This window comes from Ambystoma mexicanum, chromosome 7q, assembly GCF_040938575.1.
Source record: "Ambystoma mexicanum isolate Mex_15411 chromosome 7q, UKY_AmexF1_1, whole genome shotgun sequence".
In the NCBI taxonomy this organism is placed as follows: Eukaryota; Metazoa; Chordata; class Amphibia; order Caudata; family Ambystomatidae; genus Ambystoma; species Ambystoma mexicanum.
The window spans coordinates 575197886-575214337 of record NC_090941.1 but is presented as its reverse complement, the minus strand read 5'-3'; positions in this window follow the sequence as shown (position 1 = coordinate 575214337).

Sequence of the window (16452 nt, the reverse complement as noted above, 5' to 3'; positions counted from 1 at the left end):
TGAGAAGTAATTTTCTTAAAAACGGATTCAAGCAAAACATTTTTACTGCGAACATGTTTGGAACATGTTTTCATGTTTATTAACTACTAGGACCCAAGCATTCGATCAATGGTCTGGGAACCTGTATGTTAGTGATGCCCATAATATCATTGACAGTTTAACATGAAAGGACTTAGGGCCTGATATCGAATTTGGTGTTAGTGGTAAAACATGCAAGTATCTACCACTGCCGGATGGTTTACCGCACCGCCAAACTACGATTTTTTTTCACCGAAACTCGGGTTTACTCCCTACTTTTGTGCAGCAGTAATTACCCCTACACAAAAGCATTACTGAATGCAGTAATAACCAGCTGCGGTAATTGCAACATGGGGTAAAATAAAATTCCCCATGGAGTCCTATGGGACATGTACACAGGAAATTAGTTCGCCGGTATTACCAGAGGTAATGCCGCCAAATTCATGGTTAGGCCTATGGCCTTATTTTGATAGATTCAAGGCCCTTCCACAATGACTGGCAAAATAAATGGATGTTATTGTAATTTTATTGAGCATTTGTTAGGGCGAATCTGCGGATGAATCAATCCCATACTGGCAATAAAAAGTGAGTAATTAGCCCAGAATGGTGGCTCGGCTTATCTAACATTTTCACCAGTGCTAAAATGGTGGTACATGCGATTAGACCCAGTTTTGCTTCTTGTGTAATAAGGAATGGAACAAAGAGGTGTTGTCCTGCGACACAAATGAAGCAATCTGATTGGGTAATCTATTGGCTGCCTGTCATTTTTTTTTTGAAAACCATTTTGCCTCAAATTAAGTCCAGTCTTGCACATTGTGAAAGACTGGATTGAGTGCAGCAGCCTTCATTTTTGTTACTGCACAGACAGAAAAAAATTCAACAAATAATGTCTACGCTCTAATTTGTTTGCCTTGGTTCTAACTACTCTGTATTGGAGTCCTAGCTAAATCAGACCCAAGCTCTGTTTGCTCTATTCCACTGGCAGAAAGAAAAGAGGCAAGCCCATCTCACTCCGTTGCAAAACTCTTCACAAATTATGGAATGGGATAACGCCTGTTTGCTCCATTCTACATGGCACAATCAGGAGAGCTGGTGCTAAGAGCAGGTGCTCAACGTTTATCGCAGGTGCAACCATCATGTCCCAGAAAAGCACACCATTGCTGGTGTCAGTATAGTCGATACCACAGAGATGTGCTGTGTCCGCATGAAGTGGCAGCAGCTCAAGTCACTATAACTCATATATACATTGACGTTTACAGTCTCTTGCCTTACAAAATTACATAAATAGGTGTTCCTGCCTGGCCTTGTATAAGTCAAGTGACAGAACAGCAGTCTACTACGCAGGCTAGCCTGTGCTATATAATATAGCGACATTTCTTTGGCACGCCAGCAGCGAGCATGAGGAAAACCTTGGCCCAGGCGGCAGACCTGTTTGCTGTTTCTGGGCCACCTTCAGTAAGCAGAGTCTGCTACATTCTAAGGAATAAATAGCCTGCACACCAAGCATCCATTCCCAGGACAACATAGACAGAGGTCCAGCCTTGACAAAGAATGCTGACTCGTCCAGATGTTGAAAAGGAGGGCCAGACTGCTAAAAAGTCATTCGCAGGGCGGAGCTGTCTGTACATTCGCGCCCACCTACAGAGCTGCCAAGTGGAAGCTACTAACTGACAAGGATTGTTCCTAAACCACTGCTTGTGCATTTAGTTAATTATACTTTTCCATTGATCAGTGGAACGTTTTCAGCTGCTAGGCGTTCTCGCACTTTCTTTTCCTTCCGTTAACTGGCTCCGTGGCAACGCTGGGCAGTCCCGCGTTAAGAGGATGGACTCCGGTATGAAGCGGGATACAAGAACCCGATTTAATTTGCTTTGCTTAGTGTTACATTACAGCCGGTGGGTTGAGTTTCCCTTGATGTCAGTTTGTTTTGTATAGAAATAGCCTTCTCTACTGCTGGCTCTTGAAGTTTTCGGCCTTTCAAAAAGGGTGTTCGCTTTTGTGGATTCCAAAACAAAAGGGTGGGTCCAGAACGTGCCAGACTGTAGTGGTTTTTGGAGACACATGAGTTTACCTTTCAGAAAGGCTCTATTTCTGTTGGACTCACGCACTCTTCTCATGGATTTCTTTTTTTAAAACGTTATTTAAGTTGTTCAAGTGTTCACATACAGTGTTGTTAGGCAACTTATGGATACAGAAGTAGAAAACGAGAACATAGGACTCATTTCATAGTGTTTTCCATGGCCAATCAAGAGGGGTATCAGCCTCATTGCGAGTTCTGCCATTCAGTAAAAAAAAGTGGCAGTCATTTTGTTACCACCATTTATTTGGCGATAATGAAATGACTGCCACTTTTACGGCAGAACGGCATTCTAACTTTGCTAGAAGTAAATTCTCCACTTCGAGGCCAAAAATAATCGGAATTGCGGCAGCGGAATTCCTGCCAAAATTCCCCTGAAGTCTTATAAACTCCTAAATTGGGCCTAGCACCTCATTACCACCACTACTAATGCCATGGTAACACTGTGGTAACGAATGCCAGTAATGTTAAATGAGTTAGGCAGTAATTCCACTGAAATAGGGCCCAATTATTTGCAAACTTGTAATTAGGCAATACTTCAAGGATTAAAAGAATAACATGCCAGAAGCAGAAGCTTAGAAGTATATCCACTGTTCACATTACAATAGGGGTCATTAATTAAGCAACAGAACCCGAGCGGCGGGGGCATTACCAAAGGCCCCGGGACATTACCAGAGTCGGTAATGTCCCCGCCGCAAGGTTTCTATTGCTATTAGTATCCCGGCCCGCAAAATTTGCTTGACCGGGCTACTAAAAGCAATTTTTTTCTGTCCCGAAACGCTGCAACGTTTCAACCCTGCGGTGTTTTGGGACAGAAAAAAAAAACGACCAAGAAAATGGCCGCCACCATGGACAGGGAAAACGGAGTCTGTTTTCCCTTTCCATGGCGGCCATCGGGAGCGGACGCTCTGGGAACACAAGTGTTCCCAGCGCGTCCGCTCCTGAAAAAGGATAAAAAAAAGGTAAGTGGGGTTGGGAGGGCGGGAGTGGGACGGGGAAAAAAAAAAAGTACCTGCGTCCCCGGCGGGGGACGAGGGAAGCCCCCAGCCGTGTGGAGGCGCAGAGTGGGGATGGCCCCGCTCCGAGTCTCCACACCGCTGGAGGCTTCCCTCGTCCACCGCCGGGGACGCAGGATCAAGAAGGTAAGTTGGGGGGGCAGGTGGGAGGGAGGGGAAGGAAAAAAAAAGACTTACCCGAGTCCCTGGTGGGGGGCGAAGGCTGCCTCTCAGCCGCGGGGAGGCTCGGAGCGGGGATGGCCCTGCTTCGAGCCTCCTCATTGGCTGAGGGGCTGCCACGTCCCCCGCCGGGGACAAAGGCCGTGGAATCCTGACAGAGGGATTCCCGGCCGGGTAGGGACCTGGCGAGAGCCAATCAGAATGCTTGTTGCATTCTGATTGTCTCTCGCCAGGGTACTAATATGTATTAGCGACCGGGGCAGGTGCTGCAGCCAATCAGATTTTCTCGGAATGTGGAATACACCTGGCTTTCCAGCAAGCTGACAGCTGCTAGCATCTACCCTGAATTTTTCCTCCCTCCCCCTGGCTTCTTTCTTCACTCCCTCCCCTCCTGTTACTTACATGTTGGGGTTGAGGCGGTACCACACCGCTCTTTTCAAGTCAGCCAGGCCACCGTGGAACTGGAAGAGGGGCTCCGATCAGAGCCTTGCTTCCATTTCCATTACAGCCATGTTGATTAGTATTATTTTGAAACAATGTGTCCCACGCTTGCCGTTACCCGTTTTTTCAAAGAAATACATTCCTATTAGCACCCCGCAGGTTAACCTGGGGTTCTAATAGCTTTAATAACAAGTTCCGAGGGCCGTGCAAGGTGGTAAAATTACCTCAACCCCGGAACGTTACCACCCAGTACGGCCTTCAGAACTCGTGATCATGGGTAAAATGCAGTCTTCAACACAGGGTAATTCGAGAGCAGGGGATCTATCTTTTCAACGTCACTTATTTGGGCTGAAGAACTATTGAGGGAATGTTTGTAGTGTGACTACGGGTCCCTACTTTTCATTTCATTACAGAAGATGACATCATTACTTCGTTTGAAAATTCGTGCTCAGCCAACGCGAGGGAATACTTTGTGCTACAGGGCTTGAATATTGGGAACAAACCCATTTAAATGAACACTTCTAATTTACTGTGCAAGGAGACGAGAATCATAATGGAATATTTGTGTGGATTTAGCCCAGATTTGAGAAAGGCTCTGCTGAGCCCAAACACGTGTTATCAACAGGGGGACTTTTTTGTTTTAACAGGGCTTAAAGCACAGAACCTGTATTTGGATAATTGGCGTAGAGTCCTGGAGTTTCCTTTCTCAAACAATCATTACGCCAGCATTGCAGCTTTGGGGGAAAAGCTTGACCCCCAAGTAATTGCAACTCTTCCCTTTGTCACAACAGGAATTATACCTACACAATTTTTTTAAATCCGGTGTGGTGCTTATGCATACCAGGCCCCACAAAGTGGGCATCAATGACGTGTTCCCCATTGATCTAGGTGATTTCTCGAAAGGAATATTAAGTGAGAGAGGACAATGGTAAGTGCATGAAAACGACACCCGGATAGTTATATCTCGTGAATTCTCCAAAATGCTATGGAAATATCTGCTTAAGATAGTGGTCTTCAAACTATTTTGCCCTGGGCCCCCGCCTGAGCAAAATTTCAGTAGGCCGGGCCCCCCAAAAATGCCAAATGGACACTATGTACAAATGGCTATGAACTATTGCGCAACATCACCACACCCTACTCCTAGCATAGTCCGTGGGCTCCCCCGCCTGCTCCCATCACAGTCGCTGGGCTCCCTCATCCCACTCCTACCCAGTCCCTGGGCTCTCCCCAGCCCATCACAGACCCTTGGCTCTCCCCACCCTGCTCCTACTACTATCCCAGTGCTCCCACCACAGTCCCTGGGCTCCCCCCACCCCATTCCCAAATTCCCAACACAGTCCGAGGGCTAGTTGGAGCTGGAGAATTTTTGAAGTGGAGGGGCATACATATTTCCCCCAAAAATGCCACAGCGACCAAGCGCAGCGAAGGAGCCCGAACCAATCAAGGAGGGTTGGGGGTGTTGTCCCTTGTGCATTTTTTTAAATATTGGGTTACTATGTTGCATTTTAGAGCATACTTAAAAAAAGAAATTGGGTAAAAAGCCAAACAGCTTGCAATTGGCGCTCGGAGGCCAAGGGGGAAAGCATGGTATTTTTACATCTATGATAGAAATCCAGTAAAAAAAAAATACCATCCCTGTCCCCTGGACTCCACAGCGCCTCAGAAAGAGAGCTGATTTTGGCAGTTGGGTAGGGAGATTGTGAAACAAAGGCATTTTTAAAATGCCTTTGTTGAACAACCCTTGTAGCATGGTGACATCTGCTGCACTGATGTGGAATCCACAGGGATTCCAGAAGGGAATGTAGAAGGAGAGGAGAGAACATTCAAGGGACGGTTGGAGAGACTGAGGATCCCCCTTCAGAGCCTCCCTATATATTTATCCCCTTTTTAATACCTATACTTCCACTTATTTGTATTAATAAAATCCCAGTTACATTTACACAACTGTCTCCTCCTCCTTGATGCTACATTGGCGACGAGGAGTTTTGGAGATCGAAGCTAAGCAATCTATGGTTCCAGGTGAGCGTGAAAGTGCCCTGCCTTCATGTGTTTTGGGGATATGATTGATTTGCCATTGCTGCATTCAATAAGTTTGACGTTGACCGTGTATGAGTGCATTTATATTTTAATTGGACTCATGGTTGTGCCTGCCGTGCGCGCGTGTATCTCGAGCTGCATCTCGAGCTGCGCAACGAAAGTAAACATTCGCAGCTTGTCGCGAGCCTGTAGCAGTGGGAAGGCTTTGCGCTTTAGAGTAAAAGACCCGCACGTTGTGAAGTACGTCACGCTAGGACGGCCATCTTGAGTTGGGTCCCTCAGTTACAGTTACAGTTGCAAGCACGAACATTGTAAAGGCCCTGATTTCACGGAGGAAGTGTAGATGACCAACGATTTTCAATTATAAGGACAATGCAAGTGATGATACATATTTACAAGTAAAAAAAAATAAAATAAAAAAAAATAAAAAATTCTATTGAAAATGAGGATTGGGCGATCCATTGATGCTCCTACTCGTCCCAGTATCTACATAAAGCAATAAGAGCTAACAATAGTTATATTATAGGGATATATGTGACACTCAAGAATCTGCGCACCAAACACACAAGGAATGTATTAGATGTGGGAGAAGAAGAGCCTTGCAATTAAATAACAAAGAGGTCTGCAGCAATCATTAGTAACAGAGGAGCAGGTGACCAGTCGGTAGCTGGCAATATGGCAATACACACTGTCCCACCACCAGCCATGTTTCTGCTTGAAGCTGGAGAACCGAACTTACCATGGAAAAGATGGTTGAAGTCGTTTGAGCACTATGCTTCAGTGGTTTGTGGAGCAAATTACAGTGTGGAGAGAAAGAAATCACTGTTACTTCACTGTTTGGGACCGGCAGGACAAGAGAAGTATGAGGACTTGCCGAACTTAACTGATGATGAAGGGGATATGAATGAATACGAAAAATGCATTGCTAAATTGAATAAACACTATGAGAAGAAACTGAGTACAATATTGGAAAGGTATAAGTTTGGCAAGAGGTCGCAAGAGAGTGGAGAGAGTGTGGAACAATTTATAACTGTCCTGAGAAAATTAGCTAAGAATTGCAAATTCGGACCACAACTAGATGAAAGGCTCAGGGATCAGTTCATGCTGGAGTGTAACAGCGCTAAAATTAGAGAGAGACTATGGGCTGAAGACGACCCGGATTTGGAGGTGGTACTGCGCATAGCCAAAGAAGTTGAACACATGGAGAATTGTGTCAAGACGCTAGAGGACAGAGTGAAGAGTACCACTCTGAAGCCAGAAAACGCTATCAATGCTATTCAAATGACAAAAGTTGATAATGCGATCAGTCAAAATGCTGTGGCGAAACGGAAAGAGGAACCCAGGTTGCAAAATACGTATAGATACAGTAATGATGTAAGGAGTAGAGGATTTGCACGAGGATATGGGGCATACAACAGAGGACGGTTCGTAAGCAATAGACGACCTCAAATGAGTCAAATGGGGCAGAGGAAGGATCAGGACATGCTTCAGGTGTGACCGTTCCATGCACTTGGCTAACAGTCCTGATTGCCCAGCTATCCACATCATATGCAAAAACTGCAATGGAAAAGGCCATTTGGCCAGATGTTGTAGAGTTGATAAAGGAAGCATGAATTGAATTGGAGGTCCAGAAGAATATGAAGAGGAAGAATGCGTCTTTGCTGTGAGTGATACTGCAAATGGTATGGAACTGGAGAGTCCCAAAACCATCATTATGATAAATGATGCTCCAGTAAGAATGATGACTGATTCAGGAGCAAAGTACTCTTTGCTGCCCGAGAAGATATGGAGAAGAATGGGTCCAAGATGGCTTAATGAGTTAGACATTAATCCAAGTGCTTATGGTGGTGTGAAAATAGATATTGTTGGATGGTTCGAAGCAAAACTAACCTTTAAGGATAGAATTGCCAAAGGAAAGGTCTATGTGTCAAGAAAGGGAACAATGCCTTTACTGAGCTGGACGCATCAGGCATGGCTGAAGGTCAGATTAGATGCCAGTGCTGAGGAGTCTATATATATGATTGAATCTAAAGAGATGTCTATAGAAACAGTGAAGAAGGAAGTGTTTAAAGACAAAATAGGATGTGTGAAAGGAATTATGCACAGGATACAACTCAGAAATAATTGCAAACCAGTTGCACAGAAAATGAGGAATGTGCCCTTGGCCATGAGAGATGAGGTCAAAAGTGAATTGAAGAAACTAGAAGAACAAGGCATAATTGAAAGGATTGATGCTTCAGAATGGGTATCACCATTGGTAGTGGTGAGGAAGAGTTCTGGAAAGGTTCGAGTGTGTATCGATCTCAGAGAACTAAACAAGTGCATCATTCCTGAGAGACATCCACTTCCCAACATTCAAGAGTTGCTATCAACAATGGGGTCGGCAAAAGTGTTTTCGACTTTAGACCTTACCTCTGCATATCACCAAATCAGATTGCACAAAGACTCAAGGCATCTGACAGCATTTATAACCCCGGAGGGTTTATATCAGTATAGGAGGATGCCATTTGGTCTTATATCGGCAGCTTCAGTGTTTCAGAAGACCATGCATCGAATTTTTGATGGTGATGAGGGCATTATTTTTTTTCAAGATAATATTCTTGTATTTGCTAAAGACCAAGTGGAACATGATAGAATTCTGGATGGTGTGTTGAGAAAATTACATAAAATGGGCATGACATTGAGCAGAGAGAAGTGGAAGATTCATAGGAAGGAAATTGAATATCTTGGTCATGTTATTTCAGAGCAAGGGATTACACCTAAGCCGGATTTGATGTCTGCAATCAATAATATGGCTACACCGGGCAATAAGGAACAATTGAGAACATTCCTAGGAATGGCCGAGTATTATTCTAAATATGTGAGAGGATTTGCAGATCACACAACTGTATTGAGGGATCTCACCACGATGAATATTAAATATGAATGGAATGAAAATCGTGAGAAGGAATTCAAATATATAAAGAATGCTCTGACGACTGCACCTGCATTGAAGAACTTTGTAAGAGGACAGCGTACGATAATCACAACGGATGCCAGTAATGTGGGTCTGGGTGCAGTATTGGCGCAACTACATGATGGAGAGGAACAAGTAATTGCATTTGCTTCAAGGCTGTTAAATGGAGCAGAAAAAGTGTATGCAAATATCAAAAAGGAGGCCTTGGCTATTGTGTGGGCAGTGGACAAATTCAGAAATTTTGTCTGGGGGACACAATTTGAGATAAACACAGATCACAAACCACTTGTGGAATTATTCATGAACAAAGGTTTGGACAAAGTGTCAGCAAGGATACGAAGATGGGTTCACAGAATGCAGGAGTTCAATGTAGTGGTGAAGTATATTCCAGGAGTGAGGAATTATGCTGCAGACTGTTTATCTAGGCTTACGAATGTCCAAGAGGAGAGTGGAAATGGAGGTGATGAGCATCAACAAGAAATGATATGTATGTTACAGGATACAGCCATTGCTAAGGAAGAATGGTTGGGAGCCATGAACAAAGACGTAAAATTGCAGTTTATGATGGAAAATATAAACAAGAGACATGTTCCTGTCAATAAAATCAAGGAGGCAGATGTGCAAGGATTATGGAGTGTCAGAGACGAGCTGAGTGTACAAGATGGATATTTGTTTAGAGGAGACAGATTGATTCCACCTGAAGATGTCAGGAATAAAATAATTGAGCTGGGACATGAAGGCCACCAAGGCATTTCCAAAACAAAGTGTCGGATAAGGAATACGTACTGGTGGCCTGGATGTGATGTGGAAATCGAGAGGAGCATAAGAAACTGTATCCTTTGCAATAAGTCTGATAAGAGTTGTGTGGGCAATGAGTATCCGATGGTTATGACTGATGTGCCGAGTAGGCCATGGATGAAAGTAGGGATTGATATAATGGGTCCGATATGGAGTGAAGGAAGTCAAACGTTTTGTGTGGTTATGATTGATATTTTAAGGTGGGCAGAAGTGAAAATGATGCCTAGTGTTACGACTAAAAATATTATCAACTTCATAGAAGAGGTATGTGGTCGGGAAGGATATCCTGGAGTTATTCTATCTGACAATGGTCCACAATTTGTATCGAAAGAGATGGAGGATTTTTTAGAGAAGAAATCGATTAAACATGTGACTAGTGCGGTCTATCATCCAGAGACCAATGATGTAGTAGAAAGATACAAGAGGATTCTGAAAGATGCCATTAGATGGGCATGGGCTAATGGGATGAGTTGGAAAGAAGCTGTTAGAAATGTCATTATGGCACATAGGTTTACTCCGCACAGTTCTACAGGTGTATCACCATTTGAACTGAGCAGAGGTGGAAAAGCGATCACCAAATTGTGTCCTGGATAGGTGGGTGAAGTGGTAAATATGGAAGTGGTAACCAGTAATGCTGTTGATATGATTAGACTGAGACAAGGTAGAAATAAAGCATGGCATGACAAGATAAGATTCAAGAGTAATGAGGCATTGGAAGTAGGTTGTTTTGTGAGAGTGAAGTTGCCAGAAGCTTTGAGAGTGAAAGGCATTAAGTGGTCAGATCTCATTCAAGTTATTGAAGTGTTTAAACATGCTGTACGAACAAGTGATGGAAGGGTTTGGAATAATGGAAGAGTGATGGGAGTGAATAGGCAAATTATTGGTGATAGTATGGATAGAAGTGATGTTGTTGAAAATAGAGAGAACCAGAAAATGTCCTTACCAGCTAATCCCATAAATATACCAACTGTGATGAAGACTTATGTATCAAGGTTTGGAAGAAGGTACCAGAGACCGATGTACTTAACTGACTATGGAGAGTAATGACTTGTCTAGAAAGAAGAGGGATGTGTAGCATGGTGACATCTGCTGCACTGATGTGGAATCCACAGGGATTACAGAAGGGAATGTGGAAGGAGAGGAGAGAACATTCAAGGGACGGTTGGAGAGACTGAGGATCCCCCTTCAGAGCCTCCCTATATATTTATCCCATTTTTAATACCTATACTTCCACTTATTTGTATTAATAAAATCCCAGTTTCATTTACACAACTGTTTCCTCCTCCTTGATGCTACAACCCTCATTCCCCTTTCTCCTCCACTCGTCAAAATCAGCTCAACCCACCAAAACAAAAACACACACGCACATTCACACAGCAATCACTCTATCATTCATATGAGCACCCATCACCATAGACTCACTCACAACACAAGCATACACGCATTCATATTTATTTTTGTTTAAATAAAAAATAAACATAAGCGTACCTTCTGCAGGGGACTGCGCGTAGGTCCTGAATAACCCGCTCCAGGTTGCTCTGTCCGTATATGCGAGGAGGCGCAGGAGCTCCGCCTTGCCAGCATTTCCAATGAGCTATGCAAGGCTGGCGAAACAAAACACCCCCAGCATTGAATGGCTCAGTGAGCATGTGCCGCTGGGGAACTGAACTGTCAAAGAGAAGCAGTTTTTCCCTTTGACAGTTCAGCCAGCCTAATAACACTCCCCTCAGCTGGAAAAAGCAACTGAGGGAGTGCTCCTTGTTTCACTGGGCTGGCTCCTCGGCTCCTCCATAATGGGTGAGGGGGTCACTTGGTAAAGGCCCCATCACCCATTATGGATGAGCAGCCAGGTTTAAACTGGACTATGTGGTGTATAGTATGCTCAGAGCACATACTTAAAGTGGGGAAATGCATGTTGATTGTTTACTCCTTCAGACAAAGCCCTGTTTCTCCACGCTAATATCAACTCCTAAATCCACTTTGCACAGTCCTGCTTTTAAGTGATGTAATGCTTACAAAACAACTGGAGGTTACAATGCCCGTACCCCACGCTTTGATCATCACTATCAGCAGACCGAGACACAGTGGCCCTTCAGGAAATCCAGTGAAAAAGTCTTTGAGTGAATTCCTCTGTCGAAAGTACATATACATGTTTAGGGGTCTCCTCCCACTCATCTGCACGAACCTGTCAGTGATAAAAAAAAGATAATAATGTCTACATATACAAGGGTTCAGACAAGGTATACGTTTCAGGAATCGGTTTGATCATTCAAGGTCAACATTTAAAGTCTAATTGTTGACAATGTTCAACGGTCCTGTAGGTTAGCAGATAAATAACTAATTCAGAGCGGTTCTTTCACTGGCCAGATTGTGCCACAAACTCCTCTGTCTGCCACCATTAGTTTGAGATTGACTGTCGGATTCTTAATACCCAGAGAGAGAGAGGGAGAGTGAGAGAAAGAGAGCGAGAGAGAGAGAGAGACAGAGACAGAGAACAGGATTCTATGCTTTTAAAAGGAGATCCCTTATGAAGGTGTACCTCCCTATTGCATGCCGCCTTCAACTCAGTAGCCAGGGTGAACAACCAGAGTGGTATGGGACACCCTGTCTTGTTCATTGACAAATTAAATTTAGCAGAAAACAAATTGATGCTGACTTTGGTTGTGGGAGATGTTTAGAGGAGTCTGACAAGTGATCAAAATAACTGAACAATCATGGTTGGCATCATCTCTTCCAGTAAGAACAAGCACTCTATTGAGCCAACCATCTCCCAGCCATATGACCCTTGGCAAGATCTCAAGGCTCAATTGGTGTATGACCGGAAACAGCCCTATAAGATTATATAATGTGGACCTAACAGGTATGAATCCAGCCAGGCTTGGTAGGACAAGTTGTAGCATGAGAAGAAGGCTGTTAGTATTTTAGCAAAGATTGTGTTGTCCATATCTATGAAGGAGATTAGACTGTACAATGTACAAAGAAGAATTGGAAATTTGACTTCTGATAGCCCAACCGAACATATATTTCAAAGCAGACCTATTTTATGCTTCCAAAAAGAAGCATGAACTTGAGGGCATGCATGGATGAGACTAGGCGTAAGAGGCAGGTTAGTACAATATGGATAGGCACATTTTCATGCTTGAACTGTAGTAATTGTCATTAAGCACCTATGGTCAACATAATTTTTCAACATAGAAATGGAGAAATAATATATCCGAGACGGTTCCATGTCTTTTTAATGAATAAATAAATAAATACATTTATAACAACACAAAAATAACAAAGAAAATAACTAATATTTTCCCCCTTTTTGGGGGCAATGCCCCCAAACCACTGTTTCCCCTTGCTAAAAACCCACACCAACCCCCTCCCCACAAGATGGAACCCTTTACCCCACACCAACACAGTTTAAAAAAAAAATCATTAATTTATCGTTATTTATGTTCCGTTCTAAATTCATTTATATATATATATATATATATATATATTTTTATTCATGATTAACACTGTATACCATCCGAGACATTTTGGAACGTGAGATACAGTAAATATTATTACTGTATTTGCAGCCCAGGTGGCTTGTACTACGTTGGGCAGTCTACTCAAAGAGCAAATGTTAGATGGAATTAACATTGATCAAAATTTAGAATCAACTTCACGCTTGCAAATCACTTTCACAAGTACAGTCAGAGCATAGACCTAGCTATTTCCAGTTCTCTAGTGTAAACCATTCACATTCAAGTGGGATTACCTCTGGTGCTTGCTCAGCAATTGAAGAAAGGATTTTGAGACTGTTTGAGTCCTTGAGTCACATCAAAATGAATTGATTTTTGACCATGACCTTCTTTCATACTTTAAGCTACTGCCTGGTGTGGTTGTCTAGCCACTGAGAAAGCCAATTGTCCATCCTGGTTTGAGGCCACCCATGCTTGAATAACCATTTCCAAGCTACTACCTACACAGATGCATCTGGACTGAACCTTTTGCTTCACCTATGGGCAGACCACCCATCAAGATCATTGAGCTATGCCCACTCAAAGGCATCTCTTCAGTACCAAAAAAAACTGTTGTTGCCATCCAACGCCTGTTTGTGGATGCACCCACTGTGCACAAGTGCAACTGAAGTATCTTGCCACAGTCGAACAACAGTCTGAACTGACAGGAAGTATCTAGGAGATCAGCTTGATCCTCTCATGACATCTAAAGTAAGAGAACGTGTGGGCTAGTTGTCCTTTAAGAGACATTATTGGCATGCTGACTCCCTGGCCTTACCTTTGGCATAAGGCCTGGTTAGGTGCCACTTTCCTACCTTACCCAAGTACATTTAAGTTACCATTGTTATGCTATTATTTCAATAATGTTGCCTACTGTGTCCCTCCTGCAGTATAAATTCAACAATACTCAGCCTGTATAGTAGCATGTATATCCAGCCTGTATTTGTGTGTGTTTTGCCTTGGAGTACAAACAGATGAGCTTAAGCACAAATAAGCGTATTATTGAGGAGGCGAGTGCATTGCAGAGCCCCCCCCTGCTCCAAGAAAGAAACCTAAGAAACAGAACAAGAGCCAAAGCCTAACAAGATTTAAACCCGCAGAAGCAGGAGCTCTGCACGATCTACCACCGTCAACCACTTCAACAAAAATGATAGTGGATGGAAAACCGCTGGAGCTGACCATTGCAAAGTCTTTATATTTAGTGATATCACTGTTAATGCCCTTGTCTGAAATAGCTGGGAATATTGAAGGCTGGTGTACGTATTATAACCAGAACAGGACAACAAGAAGAAACCTCAACAAATTGAGAAGGAATGTAATGTAGTGACACTCGGGAAGAACACAGATGTTACCGGATACCTCAGTGGGAAGCAACAACACACCAATTATGGCTAAGAGCAAACAAGTGCAATCTTATGAAATTGCTGGGAAACCAGTACCATCACCAAAACAGTCCAACTGGAGAACACCTGTTGTGAAGACAGTAGTACTTTAATAAACAAGTGCACGCCTTGGATCCATACTATTATGGAAGGGCCCCAATCAATCTGCAGAGCATTACTATTACAAGGAGGACAGAAAGGCTGTGCCCTAGTAACAAACACCTGCACGGAGATTGTGGTATACTTTACTTCAATAAAGAGCAAACCACAAGATGCATATTAAATTCAGATCTACCGAATAATGTACGAACGAAAGGGATCTTTGTGACCCCAGTAAAATCATTTTTGACATCTGAATCTGAGGCCTCAACTCTAAAGACTAGATCTTTCCCTGAACAAGTAACTTACACTGCCTACAGCAATGCAGGAAGTATTTGAATAATGCCCCTAAAGTTGAGCAATCATTTTAAAACTCTATTCGGTTCAAAGGGAATAGACGGACTCGCAGGATATCCACCACTGAAAATGCCAACTTCTGTAGATCCTTCTGACCTAGAAGAAAACTTTGCAGACTTCCCTACCACAGGGAATACCTCAGGCATCCTGGAATTATTCAGCAACTCTGCTAAAATCCAGCTGGGCTACCAAACCATCTGCCCCATGGTACACACCCACACTAGCCTATAACAAACGCTCAATCAGGGCCATAGAGAAACGTTGGTGCAAAAACCATAACTCCGGAGACCTCACCAACCTCAAATCTTTTTGTGAAAACCATAGGATTCTGATTACCGGGACCAAAGTTGCTTACTACTCCACCACCATTGTAGCAGCCTCTAATAGGAACAAAGACCTCTTTAAAGTAATGAAGCATTGTACCAAACTCTCACCCAACCTAGATGTACCAGAAGCAACTCTGGACAATTGTAGCAGAATCAACACATTTCTTATTGAAAAAATAGACAAAATCCGAGAGACTATTGAATCAACCTCTCACAGCATTTGCATCCCCTGCACCTTAGCACACACACTGCCCCTCTGGACCAAATGTGCTCCTCTCTTTCCTCGGATCTCCTAAAAATGATTGCCTCCCTCAAACCTACTTCTTACTCGACAAAATAATTCCAGCTTCGATCATTAAACACTAATCAGTATCATCAATGCCTCCCTCGCAGAAGAATAGTTCCCAGGCACCTTCGAGACTGGTCTCATATTTTGAAATAAAACAACCCTAGATCCAGACAACCTGGCCAGCTACAGGCCCATTACGAACCTCCCTTTTATTGGCAAAAACTTGGAAAAGGGAGTTGCTACACAACTACTCGCCATAATCAAACAGCTCCACCTCCTAAATGACTATCAATCAGGGTTCCACCCCAAGTGTAGTATTGAGACAGACACCATCCAGGTGGTGGATGATGCTCTCCAAATCATGGATAAAGGTGACTCATGCCTCCTCATCTTCTTTGCCCTCTCAGCTGCATTCAACACCATCGGCCACTACATCCTTCTCTGCCTCCTTCCTGACAAGATGGGATTCTCTGGGACTGCCCTGAATTAATTTACCTCCGACATCTCAGGATGACGCCAGGCTGTCCAGATAAACTCATTGCTTTCTAACCGACAAAAGGTCTCCTGCGGAGTCGCCGGAGACTCCATCATCTCACCAATCCCTTTTAACCTTCACATGGAGTATCTGGACACACTCCTCAAAGATCCCAAAACAGCCATCCACCAATACGCATGCGATACTCAGTTGTACACGAGAGTTAATAGTACACAGGACATCATTCGTCTCTGCGATTATCTAGCCATCATCCAGTCCTGGCTATCAACTGCCTACCTCAAACTAAACCTGTCCAAGACTGAATTCATCCTCATTGTTCCGCCCGCTAAAAACAACCAAACATGGCTCAATGATATGTGCCTAGAAGGTTTTGATCCACAACTCTCAGACTCAGCAAAATCCTTAGACTTCACCATGGACAGCAGTCTGTCCTTCAAGAAACACATAGCCAAGAAGGCCCAAATAGCCGGGCTCAGAATCTCTATGCCTCAATATTAAACCCTTCAT